This window comes from Vigna unguiculata, chromosome 10 (genome assembly GCF_004118075.2).
Source record: "Vigna unguiculata cultivar IT97K-499-35 chromosome 10, ASM411807v1, whole genome shotgun sequence".
Lineage (NCBI taxonomy): Eukaryota > Viridiplantae > Streptophyta > Magnoliopsida > Fabales > Fabaceae > Vigna > Vigna unguiculata.
In genome coordinates this window covers 4,638,501-4,647,661 of record NC_040288.1, presented here as the reverse complement: position 1 = coordinate 4,647,661, position 9,161 = coordinate 4,638,501, and the positions used below count along the sequence as shown (strand labels likewise).

Below are 9,161 nucleotides of genomic sequence, written 5' to 3'. Positions count from 1 at the left end.
ATGGTCTTCAAAGTTAGCACCCCCTGCTCAAACTGGAGGCCAATTCCCACTTTTTTCCAATTCCCTATCAAGTCTTTTTTGTGGCTTAGGCATAACAGTACCAGGATATGCATTTAATTTTTCTCTAAGTGTTGCAAATCTACTCATTGTGTAAGACCTAATCCATTCCATCATACTAATGATTGGTTTATCCTTAGCCAATAAGATAGTACTATTGAATGACTGAGACAAGTTGATCATTAAAACATCACATCTAGGATAAATGTTGAATGCATGCTTACACCATGAACTTCTAGGAATGCCAATTAACCAGTTATATTATTCAGGGTTGATGTTTCTTAACTCACCCATCTTTTTTTTCCCAACCTGCGTAGAAAGTTGCCTTTGTTGCCCCCATCATAAGGTCTCTGATAACTACCCCACCACCAAATTTCTTCTTGAAATTGCTATACAGATACCTCAAACAGAAACGATGCTCCACCCCATTCAAGATGTCATCAAATACTGTGATAAATCCCTGCAAAAATGAATAGTTCTATATAAGAATATAGTATCAATTAATTATCATAGTCTAAAATTTCAGTTCATGTAAATATTTTACCTTTTGTTGATCTGAGATGAAAACCCAACGGTGATTTTCAATGTCCCCAACTCATCACTATCTATGTCAGAATCCAACTCCAATATCAGCATTAGTCATAAATGACCCTTCTCCAACATCTCTTTTACTCTTAACTATGGTTGAATTCTTTCTCATTGATTTCCACCTTTCCAAAATAGACCCAATATTTCTAACACGTTGCTGAATGTCCATCCTAAATCCACCATCATCATCTGCCGCCCTTTCCTCCTCACTATCATCTAATTTCTCTACATAAGAACATTCATCATTGTCATCCTCAACTACTACTTCTGCCTCATACAACATTACATCCTCAACTGCCACTTCTTCCTCACCACCAACTCCTGCCTCACCCTTGACAGCTTCCTCACCACCAACTTTTGCCTTACACCCGATAGCTTCCTCACCACCAACTTGTGCCACACCCACGACAGCTTCCTCACTCCCCACTTCTAGCTAATCCAACACATCCTCATCAGCCACCACTTCTGCCTCTTCCAACATATCCTCATCACCCGCCACTTGTGCCTCATCCAACACATCCTTATCAGCCACCATTTCTGCCTCACCTACAACATTAGCCTGACTCACTTCTTCTTCTAATCCACCACCACAAATAAAATGTACAACTTCTGGCTGACTAGGAACATGTTGAACATATATATCAACCTCTTCTTTCCTGTCCTTTGCATACTTAGCCAACGCTAATGCTTCATGATCATCATTCAATAACCGAAGATTGTTTAGTAACTTCTGTTTAGAACCCTTCCACCAAACTTTAACTTCTCCAGCGTATTTAAACTCCTTCACGATGCCTAAAGCTTCAAAGTATGACAAAAAATCTGGATCAATCCCTTTCACAACATGGATTTCACCACCTATGTATTTCAATCCCCTATTCCTTTCAAACCTACCCATATGATGAAACGCAACAACGAACCCCATTTGAAGTCCTACATTTCAAATAAACATAAAAAGCAAGCAAAACCAACCATAATCCATCTCAGCTGAAAACAGGATCCTGACGTGGTCATTCGTTAGCCAGGTATCAATTAAAACTAACGACGTTTAAAATTGAGGACGAATTCCATGAGATTCAAAACGCGGAGGACTAAAATAGAGCAAACGTTAGGTGGGGGACGAAAAAAAAAATTACAAATACTTTAGGGACGAAAAACATAATTAACCCAAAAAATAAAGACCAATAAAATGATTTAACCTTTTTGCTTATTACGGAATTGATCATAATCAACTAAGATTTTTTAACATCATAAGAAATTATGATATTATATCAAAACTATTAAAAACATTTTAGAAAACAATAAAAGTAAATAGAATTTAATTGAAATTTTAAATAAAAACAGTAGATATCAGGCGGAATTTATAGTTTTTCTCATTCTTTGGTTTATTGATTAAAGTGCTCAGCTCTAGAAAAAATATATCTCCGGAAGACGTTGAAGTTTTATTAGAAGGTTTATCTCAGTAGCAGACGTTTTCGGTGGCAGGGCTTGCCTACTCCAAACTTTTTAAATTATTTTTATTATAGTTATTTGAAAATTAAATTAATTGAATTTTTATTTCTTTTTTAAAGCAAATTATTTGATATTAGTAAATACTAAAATATAAAATTAAATATAATTAAAAATAAAATTATTAAGATTTTTTTCTCTCCGATTGTTTCTTGTTTTACTAAATTTGTGTATGGTGTGATGAGTATTACCAAATATAACAAAAATATTTGTGTGTGTTATGACAGACTACAAGATGATACTATCATTATCCACGGACAAATGGTAAAAATATTAAAATTAAAATTATGTTTTATTAAGTTAAATTTAATTAAAATTAAAATTATATTTTATTATATTAAAGTTAATTTAATTTTTATTTAATTTTACATTTTTTTTGTATTTATTTAAATTTAATTTTAAAATTTTATAAAATATATTTATTTAAATATTTGCGGATATCCATGGATACCTACGGGTTTTCAAATACACGCGAATATTTTTTAAACGAGCACCTGCATGGATAACGAGTGCATTTTTTTCTTGTTAGTTGAGTTGCGGGTAGGCATTATCCGTGTCCGACCTAACTCGTTATCATATCTAAATATGATAGATTAAAAAGATATTTTAATAAACAAAATTAAATAATTATCATTTTACCCTTGATAATAAATGTAATATTAATTTAAGTATAATAATAATAATTATTATTATTATTATTATTTATTTTACTATTATTATTATTATTATTATTTATAATTATTAATATTATTATAAGAATAATAATTATTATTATTGTTATAATTAATTCTATTCATTCATTTGTCATGATATTTTATTTTTTCGTAAGGTTGTTTATGTCATTGTGTATGTTTAGATTACATTTTTTCGAATTTCTTCCCATATCGGAGAAGATGGCAACTACTTAAATCTTCTTCTTTCCATGCTTCCAAATCATTGCATTTCGTTTGATCCGAACGAGAGTGACTCCCTCATCTATCCGCATGAACAACACTTGCATGGATCCAAACACAGGCTTAGTGTTTATGTATGTTTCATTCTTAAAGAAAAAAAATGTAATTCTTTTATTTATTTGATAGTGATATATTATTTTTATAGTATAATATTTTTTTATCTTACAAGCTTTTTTTATAATAATTCTTTTTTTGAACATGAGAGAAAAAGTTAATTATTATATATTTTTTTCATGTTTTTAGTTTTAATAGTTTATTTTCTAAGTCTTAAACTTTTATTTAAATAGGATTATTGGTTCTCCTGATCATCCATAATCAAGAATTTATCATTTATGGTTGAATAAGATTGATCTTTAGCAAGAACATGTAAGTCAATGAAATTTTACTTTATTGATCACTTAGTTTGTATAAGTTTAAACTTAGTGTTTCAACAACTAAAAGAAAATTATCAAAACGAATTGCAAAATAAAATAAAAGATGAATTTCTCACTGATAATATAATTATCTAAATTGAAAAGAATAAGATGGCTGAAATTTTAGTTTTAATTCAATGAGTTGAGAACAAATGAAAATCCTATAGATATGCATGATTTCCATTATAGTTATACTCATTTTTATTATATTAGTAATAATAATTAAATATATAAATTTAAATTATATTTTCATCTATTAGAATTTTTGAGTCACATATATATTATTTAGTTAGTGTATCACACCTAACCGGTTCCGCTAGCATATCAACACATATCACCCTTAATCGACACCTATGTCGGTCAAGGCTGGGGGATTGGTGTACCACACCAAGCCAACTTAACAAAATAATGATAAAATGATCACCATATACCAAGGCATTCGAGTAACCGGTCAAGACCGGTAACCTAGACGTCTAGAGGAACTACCTATCTAAAACGGAACACGAGCAACACAAACCGTCAAGGGAAGTAGTCGGTTGAGGCCGATAACTTCAATATACTTAGTAAAATGGAAGCCCCCGCGCTCAATAGGTCTTAAGGGCCTGGGTTAGGGCCCAGGCCCACTCATAGCCCAAGCCAGAGCCCAAGCCAAGGCCCGACCCATGAGATAATCAGATATAATTAATGCTCTATAAATACGCATGGACCCCAGTAATTAAAGGTACGCATTCATTAATCACAGATTTGACCTTTTTGAGAGTTTTGACTCACTTGAGCTTCGGAGTCCCTTCTGCAGGTAACCCCTCCTGGGTCCAAACTGACATGTGTCAACCGAGAAGAGGCTAACTGAGGAGATAGCGGACTACATGGGTAAGGTGACGCTTATGCCTAACTTATCTTGTTTGTTCTCTGCAGGAACAATTGGCACCCACCGTGGGACACGAGACGAACACCTTTAGTACCCGTTTTTCTTCGAAGATGGTTTCCACCCGTAACAAAGCTGGAGTGAACAAGCAGGCGGATGCTGGTCCCTCGGGACCTGCTGGCATCACCCTTGACCTGGCCGCCATCCTAGACGGCCAAGCGAAGATGCAACAAGAGTTGGCAGACCTGAAGAAACGCAGTGCTGATGAGATGGAGGCGCTGCGACAAGAGAACTCTCGCCTTAGGCGAAAGATCGAAGCTGATCCCACCCTGAAGGGAAAGGCCAAGGAAACCTCTGAAGCTGCAAGGTCCCCAGCCTTCCAGCCCATAGAGGAGGAAAGCGAATACAACCCCACCCCTCACACCTTCACCACCACCCAACAAACACTCATTCCTTCCACCCATCCCTATACCGTAGCCCCAACCCCTGCCGCTACCCTTCCTACCACCCAGATCCCCTACAACATACCCACCACCCTACACACCACACATGTTCCACAATACAACCCGCAATACCCTCCAACAAACCACATCCTCCCTCACAACCTTACCTCCACCTTCCCCGCTATGATCACTCATCCCATCCCACCCCATTTGCTCCCCCCCACCAGCACAGACGCCGTCACCCCTTCACCGACTTTATCGCCAACACCCCTCTTCCTACCCAGTGGGAACCCTTCACCCTGGACCGCTATACTGACGAAACTGACCCTGACGAGCACCTCAAAGTCTACATCACCCATGTCGCCTTGTACACGTCCCAAGACACAGTCTTCTGCAAAGCCTTCCCCACCACCCTCAAGGGCCCTGCCCTGGAATGGTTCACAACCCTTCCACCTTACTCCATCGACAGCTTCGACGTTCTATCCCACATGTTCTCCACCCATTTTGCTGGCAACCGTCCACACCAAACTACCACAATCTCTCTCCTGGGCATTAGGCAGGAACAAGGCGAACCACTCAGAGTGTTCATAGATCGCTTCAGTAAGGCAGCTCTTCGCACCCCACACCTCAACCAGGAGATGATCCTCCAATGCATGGCACTTACCCTACAACCCGATCCCATCGCTAACAACGTCTACCTCCACCCACCTGCCTCTATGCACGAACTCAAATTGCGTGCAGCCGACTATGTCCGCATGGAGGAGATGCAAACCCTCCATACCAAATTCTGCAATGACTATGCAGCCACCACCGCCAACCCTACCCCGCAACATCCCCGCCCTGATGCCCGCCCATGCCAGTCCCGCCAACCTCGCTTCACCAGATATGCCCCTCTTACCGTAGCCCACTCCCGCATCCTCGATGAGGCCCTAGTGGCTGACCTAATCCCTCCACCACGCAAAACAACTACACCTCCTAACGCCGATATGACCAAATACTGCCGCTACCACCGCAACCATGGCCACACTACAGAAGAATGCAAAGCACTCCAGGATAAAATAGAAGAACTGGTCCGTGCTGGTCACTTTTGCCGTTTCATCCGTCAAGATGACCATCCCTCTCGATCCCGCCACCCCCTCGATCCGACCACAGACGCCCTCCACACGACTTCCGTTATGACAGACGCCCCACCCAACCCACCAACCAAGATCCCGAACCGGCCCGAACCAACATCACCCCTGCTGATAATGTTAATTTTTACCATTATCCAAGCTATATTTCATTAGCAAAATCATCTCTTTCAAAGCTTTTAACCTAAATATATTGTGGGTTACATTGATCTAAATATACCACTAATCCCCATTTTTTGTGTCTTTTTTGTAGATTGGAAGCTTTGCTCCAAAAGTCCAGACAAATGAGTGACCCGGAATAGCAAGGACAAGACCAAAAATATCAACAGGAAGCGCCCGGCGACACATAGACAACGCCAGGTGCAAAAGGCCACCAGCGCCAGGCGCCAGACAAGCGCCAGCCAGGCGCCACTGCTGGTCACCGCCTGGCGACACTTGGTCACCATCGAGCGGTAGCGGGAAGATTTGCCACTGTTTTTTTGGGTAGCGCCTGGCGGTGAGACCCTTCCGCCAGGTGTCAGTGTTCGCTGATGTGGCAAGTTGGCTCTTTTTCTTCTGTTTTCGCGAGGGGAAAGGGATCTTTGGCATTTTGGAGGCACGAAGAACACATTTGGAGAGCTTGGAGGAGTGCTAGGGCTTGTGGGAACAGCTCCATCTTCCTCTGTGTATCTCTTTCTCTTCCATTTCTTTCATTTGCAAGCTTGAGCTCTCCATGACAATGGAGAGCTAAACCCATTTTTGTTGGGATTAGATGTAGCCACGAAACTCTTGTGTAAATGCAGATGTTTTGATTATATATATGACTCTTTCATTAATTGCTAGTCTTCTTGTTTCTTCACTTAATGCTTGTATTGATTTAGCCATCTATTGCATGATTTTTGGTTCATTGGGTGTGGAAATATCTTTTGAAACCTAGATTTGGAATAAGAAAACTCAATGAAGCTTGTACCTAGGAATGGGGCTTGACCCATTGGTTGTCTTAAACCTTAGTGCATAAAGCAAATTTGCTTATTAAGAGTTCAAGGAATTGACTTTTAAAGGAAAATTTAGGGTCAATCCATTAAGGAATTAGGGTTTGAGTAAAATTGTGGGTTGACATTAGCATATTAATGAAGAGGATGTTAAATTGTAGTTGCATGAGAGCATAGTTGGTGAATTCTAACCCCGGCAATATAAAGTCATTTCATTTCTAATCTTTTCCATTCACTAAGTGCCTATAACTTCCAAAGTTCAATTTTAATTATTTATGCAAAATTTAATTTCATACAAAAATCCAAATTATGAATTTATTCATTAGTTTAAATTAGTCACTAATTATGCAAATATTTAGTATACACGAGTCTCCTGGGAAACGATATCCCGGTCTTACCGGTTACTACTTGCGCGACTTGGTACACTTGCCAAAGTCTTAACACCTGCCGACCCTCCCCAACGTGGCACCATCAACACCATCTCTGGTGGCTTCGCTAGTGGAGGATTGTGAGAAAAGAAGTCCCACATCGACGAGAACTTACTTTGGGGCTTACTTTTAATGTTATAAAAGAAGACTAGTGTTTCCTTAGGAAATCATCCCAAAGTCTCTCTCATCTTATTCCTTTTACTTTATATGCTTGAGAGAAGAATTAAGAGAGAATATTAGTTTCTCCTCTAAGAGAGAAGGTTAGTTTCTCCTTTAAGGTTCTCCTTGTATTAGTTTTTTCTATTTCCAAGAGAGGGGTTGTCAATGTTTTCTCCTTGAGATTAGAGAGAATGATATGTAATTTTTCCTTTTCTTGAATAAATTATATTTGTTGCCTATTATCTATTTTTGTTCCTTTATTTTCATCTTGTATTTTAGTTGTGAGTACTTGTGCTAGTACTCTGATACCCAACAGTGGTATCAAAGCTGTTGGTTCGTATGATTATATTCCGCTACTATTGTCATTAGAATAGTACTGTGATAGTGGATAAAGTGTGGTAGTGTGAAAGTGCATGTCTAGGAAAATTCTGGCTAGGAAAGACTTGGTACTTAAGCGTGTCCATTAGTGACCCACCTCTCTTTCCTGGGAATTACCTAGTGCACTGGTTCACGTTCTGCCTCCATTGTTCTAGTAGAAAGTACTATTCATAGTGAGAAGTGCATAAGTCGGTTTTAAAGCCATGACAACAAGATACGAGATAGAGAGGTTCAATGGGAAAAATTTCTCATTGTGGAAACTGAAGATGAAGGCAATTTTGAGAAAGGACAATTGTCTAGAAGCAATTGAAGAAAAACATGTGGGCATTACAGATAAAAAGTGGAAGGAAATAGATAACAATGCTATAGCAAATTTTCACTTAGCATTGGCAGATGCGGTTTTATCCAGCATTGCGGAGAAGACTACAGCGAAGGAGATTTGGGATACTCTCACAAGCCTGTATGAGGTTAAGTCACTTCACACAAGAATATTCTTGAAGAGAAAACTCTATACTCTTCGAATGAATGAGTCCACATCGGTGACAGACCACATAAACAATCTAAATACGTTGTTTGCCCAACTTTCAGCGGCAGATTTCAACATAATTGAAAATGAACGTGCAGAGCTTCTACTACAGAGTTTATCTGATTCGTATGATCAGCTTGTCATCAACATTACAAATTACAACGTTGTTGACCTCTTACACTTTGAGGATGTTGCCGGAGCTGTTCTTGAAGAAGAATCCAGGCGAAAGAACAAAATGGTGGAAAGTGCAAGGCAAATAGAAGCTTTGGTGATGACGAAAGGTAGATCAATAGAACGTGGATCTAGTGGGAGTCAGTCTCATGATAGATATCAAAGTAAGAAGCATCTCAAATGCTACCATTGTGGCAAAAGAATGCATGTGAAGAAAGATTGTTGGCATTTGAAGAATGGAGGAAAGAACTTTGAGGCATCAACCTCACAAGGTTGTATGGCAAATACCTTGGAGGACGAAGATATTCTGTGAAGAAGAGGAGAGATCTGGTAAGTCATGAAAGCTCAGAAGATCATGGCAGATGTGTATGTGCTTTTGGGAGATACGTTGCAGGAAGCTAATACAATGGTTGCATCGACAAGTCAAGAAGAAGCGATGTTGATGTGACATCGTAAACTTGGGTATATGTCAGAGCAAAATTTGCAAATCCAGGCGGAACGTAATCTCTTACTCGGGCTCAAGAAGGTTGTTTTACCTCTATGCGAGCACTATGTGGTAAGCCAACAAACATA

The 9,161-nt window shown here is 38.8% G+C and overlaps 1 pseudogene; it reads left to right on the top strand.

The window, feature by feature from the left end:
* Window positions 1-8,058: 8,058 nt before the first annotated feature.
* On the top strand, window positions 8,059-8,420 carry LOC114166127 (annotated as a pseudogene).
* Window positions 8,421-9,161: the final 741 nt, after the last annotated feature.